The sequence below is a fragment of the Saccostrea cucullata genome, unplaced genomic scaffold (genome assembly GCF_032062105.1).
Source record: "Saccostrea cucullata isolate Sc308-1 unplaced genomic scaffold, CSIRO_AGI_Scuc_v1 ctg9205, whole genome shotgun sequence".
Taxonomy (NCBI): domain Eukaryota; kingdom Metazoa; phylum Mollusca; class Bivalvia; order Ostreida; family Ostreidae; genus Saccostrea; species Saccostrea cuccullata.
In genome coordinates this window covers 1-7,060 of record NW_026932009.1, presented here as the reverse complement: position 1 = coordinate 7,060, position 7,060 = coordinate 1, and positions in this window count along the sequence as shown.

The following is a 7,060-nucleotide window of genomic DNA, read 5'->3' as shown; positions in this document are numbered from 1 at the left end:
GCACCTATTATGAGCGATGAATCTTTTTTGTCCAAACATCTACTGAAACAATTGACCTAGCTAGGTTTTAAAGCGTCTCATCCAAATGCAGGTTGCATTTAAGCTAAAAACCCTTTCATTCCTCTCAACAGAAGGAAATTTAAACATACCAAAATGGACGCTTTCTGGTCATTCATGTACAATTATTGATTGTAAAAATCCAGTAAAAAAAATTAACGTTGAAACAGAAACCAGTTATCTTTTCAAGACAATGATTTAAGAACCTTGAAGTAAAATATTTATGTTTTAATTTCAATATATCAGATGTCAAAGTATTCTCAGGAGTGTTTGCATTTTATTCAAATTTTATATTAATTAGAAGAAAAAGAAATAATATGTTAGGTTTATCAAAATTTTAACTCGACAAATGATGACTAATTATGTTCCCCAAACGAAGTTGGGGAACATATTGTTTTTACTCTGTTTCTTATTATTATTACCGGCCGCCAGGAGGCGGTCGGTTATATGATATGAAAGTTTTAAGTCGCCGTGCGTTTCTGCGGAGTTAGAAAAATTTGAATAAAAAATATTTAACATTCATGTAATAGAATATTAAGAAAGAGTGTCTGAATGTAAATTAAAAACGCATAATAATCATCAAACTAAAATTTTATGAATAATGGGTTAAATGTTTCATCCAATCCTGATTGACAAATTCCTACGTAACTGAAGTGCGGAGAAATAAGCACACATGTTGGGCATAGTCTAAAGCAAGGACCGCGTTATATGATTGCCTAAACAAATTTTACTTTCTCTACTTCAACAGGATTTGTTGTATATATAATTTAAAATGACGTGTAAATATAAATACACAATGTACTTTTAATACGGAAAATTTTCAAAATCATGACTTAATCTTAATTTATTATCAGACAGAATATTAGGAGATTTTTCTCCAACAGACAAGGATAAAGCGCGTTTTACAACATGCCAAGCCTTTTCCCGCCACATCTCACACCAAAACAAGACAGAGAAGAAATGTAGTGGTGGATCTAGAGGGAGTTGGGGGTTTCAACATCCTCTGAGCGAGCGAGGAGCCCCATATAGTTGTTACGTTTTATTTTATGTTAAACTATCTCTAGTTAGATAAGTTTAAACGTTAGTTTTAATGGTTAAGTGTTAAAACTACTTAAACATCAAACTTCCGCCAGAGTTCGTTAATAGTACCAATTAAACTTACTGGGTGCGGGGACGCAGAGGGCTAAGAGTAAGTTGCTTAAATACATTGTACATGTAGCAATGTACATGTATTATGTACTGAAGAAAATCCTGGGATGTCGCATTCAAATGTTTAATGTCACAGGGATATATTAATTAACAGATAAATATAAGAATTCAGTTTCTAATTTATTATATGAAAGAATTAATTAATTGGTTTGCGGCCGATTTTTGACGCTTGCGTCAATATGTTTCTTGTTATTATGTTCCCCAAAAGAAGTTGGGGAACATATTGTTTTTACTCTGTTTCTTATTATTATTATTATTATGTTCCCCAAACGAAGTTGGGGAACATATTGTTTTTACTCTGTTTCTTATTATGTTCCCCAAACGGAGTTTGGGAACATATTGTTTTTACTCGGTTTCTTATTATTATTATTTTTTTTCTTATTTGTTCTCCGGTACTTTTTTGTCCGCGAGTGTTCTCAGAAACTGTTCACCCAACTGAGCTAAAACCTTTTTAGGGTTAATAGGTGTGTAGTGTAGGTGTGCGGAACGAAGGTCATTTTGCGCGCATACGCATGCACGTGCGTGCGCGTGCAACACGTGAAATGACTTGTATACTTAATATAGCTATAAGTTTTACATTTTTTAATGAAACGATTTGAAACTTATTATATAAAGATATATTAATAGTGTAGATAATGTGACACTGTCAAATTAGCACGAACTCACGCGCATGCACGTGCACTTCGCTCTGATTTGCTGAAACAAAAATCTCAATAGCTTTTCTGTTTTTTGACGAAATGCTGTGAAATTTAAAACATAGGCATACTTTAGGATGTTCTACAATATGATATATAGAAATTGTCATGAAATTACGCGCATGCACGTGCACTGCAATCTGATTGGCTAAAACTTTGAATGGCTATAACTCCCTTGTTTTTCAACCAAACAGCATGGGATTTAGAAAATAGACAGACATAATGGACTCCTACAAGAAGGTATGGTCATTATGAACATGCTTGCACGTGCATAAACGTGCGCTTCGCTCTGATTGGCTGAAACAAAATTCTCAATATCTTTTTTGTTTTTTGACGAAATACTTTGAAATTTAAAATATAGGCATGCTTTAGGATATCCTACAATATGATATATAATAATTTTCATCAAATCACGCGCATGCACGTGCGCTGCAATCTGATTGGCTTAAACTTTAAATGGCTATAACTCCCTTGTTTTTCAACCAAACAGGATGGGATTCAGAACATAGATAGACATTATAGACTCCTACAAAAGGGTATGGTCATAATGCACATGCATGCACGTGCGTGCACGTGAAATGAGTAAAATTACAAATACATTAGATTAAGCATATTTTTTTTTATTAAATGCTGTAATATTTAGTATATTAGAATGTATGATTAGTGTAGACAAGATGATATGGTCATTACGCACATGCATTCAAATGCGCATGCGTGCAATGCTGAAATAGATTAATGCTGGGAAAACTTTGTTAAAATCTTAAATGTATCGCGTTTGTCTTATTTAATGAAGCTTACACAGAATATGGCACAAAAGGGAGTTGGGGAGCGTTTGGGGAACATCTGTAACGGTTCCCGTTACAATTAGCCCTAGTTATTATTATTATTATTCTTTTTTCTTCTTATTTCTTCTCCGGTACTTTTTTGTCCGGAAGTGTTCTCAGAAACTGTTCACCAAACTAAGTTAAAACCTTTTTAGGGTTAGTAGGCATGTTGTGTAGATGTGCCGAACGAAGGTCATTTTGCGCGCATTCGCATGCACGTGCGGGCGCGTGCAATGAGTAAACTGACTGATATATTTAATATGGTTGTAACTTTTACATTTTTTGATAAAATGTTTTGAAACTCATTATATAAAGATATATAAGTTGTGTAGATAAGATGACATGGTCAAATTTGCATGAACTCACGCGCATGCACGTGCGCTTTGCTCTGATTGGCTGAAACAGAAATCTTAATATCTTTTTTGTTTTATGATGAAATGCTTTGAAATTTATAACATAGACATATATTAGGATGTACTACAATATGATATATAAAATTTTTCATGAAATCACGCGCATGCACGTGCGCTGCAATTTGATTGGCTGAAACTTTAAATGACTATAACTCCCTTGGTTTTCAACCAAACAGCATGGGATTTAGAACATAGATAGACATAAATGACTCCTACAAGATGGTTTGGTCACCATTTACATGCATGCACGTGCGTGCACGTGCGCTTTGCTCTGATTGGCTGAAACAAAAATCTCTATATTTTTTCTGGTTTTTTACAAAATGCATTGAAATTTAAAACATAGGCATACTTTAAGATGTCCTAGAATAAGATATATAATAATTGTCATAAAAACACGCGCATGCACGTGCGCTGCAATCTGATTGGCTTAAACTTTAAATGGCTATAACTCCCTTGTTTTTCAACTAAACAGGATGTGATTAAGAACATAGACAGACATAATGGACTCCTACAAGAAGGTATGGTCATCATGCACGTGCGTGCACGTGCATATGAGTAAAATAGTGTAGACAACATGATATCGTTATTACACTCATGCAATCACATGCGCACGCCTGCATTGCTTAAATTTGAAATACTTGGTATACTTTTGGGAAAACGTTATTTACGTCTTAAATGCATAGATTTTGCCTTCTTTAATGAAAATTACAGGGAATATGGCACGAGAAGGGAGTTGGGGAGCGTTTGGGGAACATCTGTAACGGTTCCCGTTACAATTAGCACTAGTTATTAGGGCTTTTCGACTTTTGTCGAAAAGACCTATTGTTTTCGTTTTGTTTATTAGGGCTTTTCGACTTTTGTCGAAAAGACCTATTGTTTTCGTCTTGTTTATTATTATTATTATTATTATACTTAGCAATTCTTCTGCTCAGATTTTCAGGAGTACCTTTAAAAATAGGTATTTTATTTTATAACTATTAAGTAGCTAATGTCAAATTATCTTGTCAGTAAAGTTTTTGATTTCCGGTCTGGTCACTTCCGGTTTCTACGAAAGGAAAACTGAAATTTGTAAAGAAGTCAAAAACATTTTTATTTTCAGTAACTAAACTCCCAAATTTGAGATATGAATTCTACACACCTAACCCTATAAAAAAGTGCGCGTAGCTGATTTTCGACCACAGATACTATTCGAGATATAAAACTTCAAACATTGAAGAAGGGGGGATGAAATTTTTAAAAGTCACAATAACGTTAGAAAAATTATTTTGAGCATAGATGTATGTTAGAACTAATTAGTAGAACATATCTTGTAAGTTTCATATCAATCAGAGCAGAACTTCCGGTTTTATTGGTCTTGAAATTTGTATATGGGAGTTTCTATGTTAAAATGAAAACAGTCATGGCACATTATTTCTTAAAGTAATTAGTATTTTCTTGTAATATTTTGAATACAGAATGGCCCTGATATTATACTGACTTCATTGGACTATGAAACAAAAATGTGGGAAAATAAGGGATTTTTAGGGGCCAACATTGAAAACAGACCTTTGCCTGTAACTTTTTTATTTCTCAATGAATTTTCAAATAGTTTTCAGATTTGAGTTTAGCATAAAGAGAACAATTTAAAAAATATTGTCCGTGGGGTCACTTTTCGACCCCTTATAGGACTTTTAGAGAACTGAAATATTGTTTTTCTAAGTATTTTAAAAAATATGATGTAAGAGTTATCTCTCTTTGTCAACCTATTTGGAGTCTAATACGCTCTCTATGTTTCAATTAAGATATGCATATGAAGAGTACTTCCGGTTTTATGAGTCATTAAAAATTGCCTATGGAGATCTCTATGTTAAATTTGAAATCACGTTTGTTCCATTATCTCAAAAGGTAGGCTATCAATTGTCGGGATATTTCATATGAATATTGACCCTAGCATTGTCTCCAGGTGGTAAGGTCATGAAAATAAAAATCCCTATAATACAAAGGATTTTAGGGGTCAGTACAGAAAACGACCTTTTCTCTGTAACTTTTTTAATTCTCAACCAATCTTCAAACTAATTTTGAAATTATATGAAGTGTAAAGAGTACAGTTTAAAAAGTATGGGCCGTGGGGTCACTTTTTGACCCCTTATATGAGTTTTAGTGGATTGAAAAACAGTACATTTTCGTATTTCGTAACCACGTAAGAGTTATGTCTCTTTGAGTAGACACTGATGTACAAAGAGAATTGTTATGTTTCCAATTAAGTATTGATCTCAAAAAACTTTTGTGATATTGTATTATTTGAGAGTTTATTTTAACTGTGACATATTGGGTTTTTTAAAGATTCTTTATTTCAAGGGATCGAAAAGCCCTCCGTTTTTGTTGAACGACAAAAAGATCTAGTTATTATTATTTTTCTTCTTCTTCCTGGGTACTTTTTTGTCCGGGAATGATCTTGTAAACTGTTCGTCCGATGTAGGTAAAACCTTTTTAGGGTTAGTAGACATGTTATGTAGATTTGCGGAATCAAGGTCATTTTGCGCGCACGTGCTTGCAAGAGCGTGCACGTACAACACGTGAAATGACCAATATAGTAGATATAGCCACAACTGTTCTATTTTTAGATGAAATGCTTTGAAACTCATAATGTGAGAATATATTAGTAGTATAGACATGACGACATGGTGAAAATAGCAAGATCTCACGCGCATGCACGTGCACTTCGCTCTGATTGGCTGCAACTAAAGTCTCAATATCTTTCTTGTTGTTTGACGAAATCCTTTGAAATTTTGAACATAGCCATGCATTAGGATATCCTACAACATGAAATAAAGCAATTATCATGAAAACACGTGCATGCACGTGCGTTGCAATCTGATTGGCTGAAACTTTAAACAGCTATAACTCCCTTGGTTTTCAACCAAACAGGATGGGATTTGGAACATAGATAGATATAATTGACTTCTACAAGTAGGTATGGTCACCATGCACATGCATACACATGCATGTACATGTGCTGGAATCTGATTGGCTGAAAGTTTAAACAGCTATAACTCCCTTAGTTTTCACCCAAACGGGGTGGAATGTAGAACATAGATAGATGTAATGGACTTCTACAAGAAGGTATGGTCACCATGCTCATGTATACACGTGCGTGCACGTGAAATGAGTAAAATCAAACATACACTTGAATGAGTGTATTTTTTAAATAATTTTGGATTAAATACTTTAATATTCAGTGTATTAAAAATATAGATTGTGTAGACAAGATGATATGGTCATGACGCAAATGCATTCACATGTGCACGCGTGCAATGCTAAAGTTTAAATGATTTTTGTACACTTCTTTGTAAATGTTGTTAAAATCTCAGATGCATAGAGTTTGTCTTATTTAATGAAGCTTACAGGGAATATGGCACCAAAAGGTAGTTGCGGAGCGTTTGGGGAACATCTGTAACGGTCCCCGTTACAATTAGCACTAGTTATTATTAAGGTCTTCCGTTTTCACGGAAGACCTTCTAGTGATTCTACTGTTTCTTATTATTATTATTAAGGTCTTCCGTTTCAGACGGAAGACCTTATAGTGATTCTACTGTTTCTTTTTATTATTATTATTTTTTTTTTCCCCTTTTGTAATTTCTTTTTTTGACGATTTCTCAGAGATGACTGGACAGATTCTCATGAAATTTTCAGGGATGATAGAGAATAAAAATATCTTCCAAATGTAGTTTTCAGTTTTTCAAAACTCACTTCCGGTCGTCAAATATGTCCGATTTCCGTTTTTCAAAAAGTGATCATGTCCGGACGATATCTCAGAAACGATAACAGATTAAGACATAAAACTTTCAGGAATAATAGATCATGAAAAGTAGATTTGTGCAAT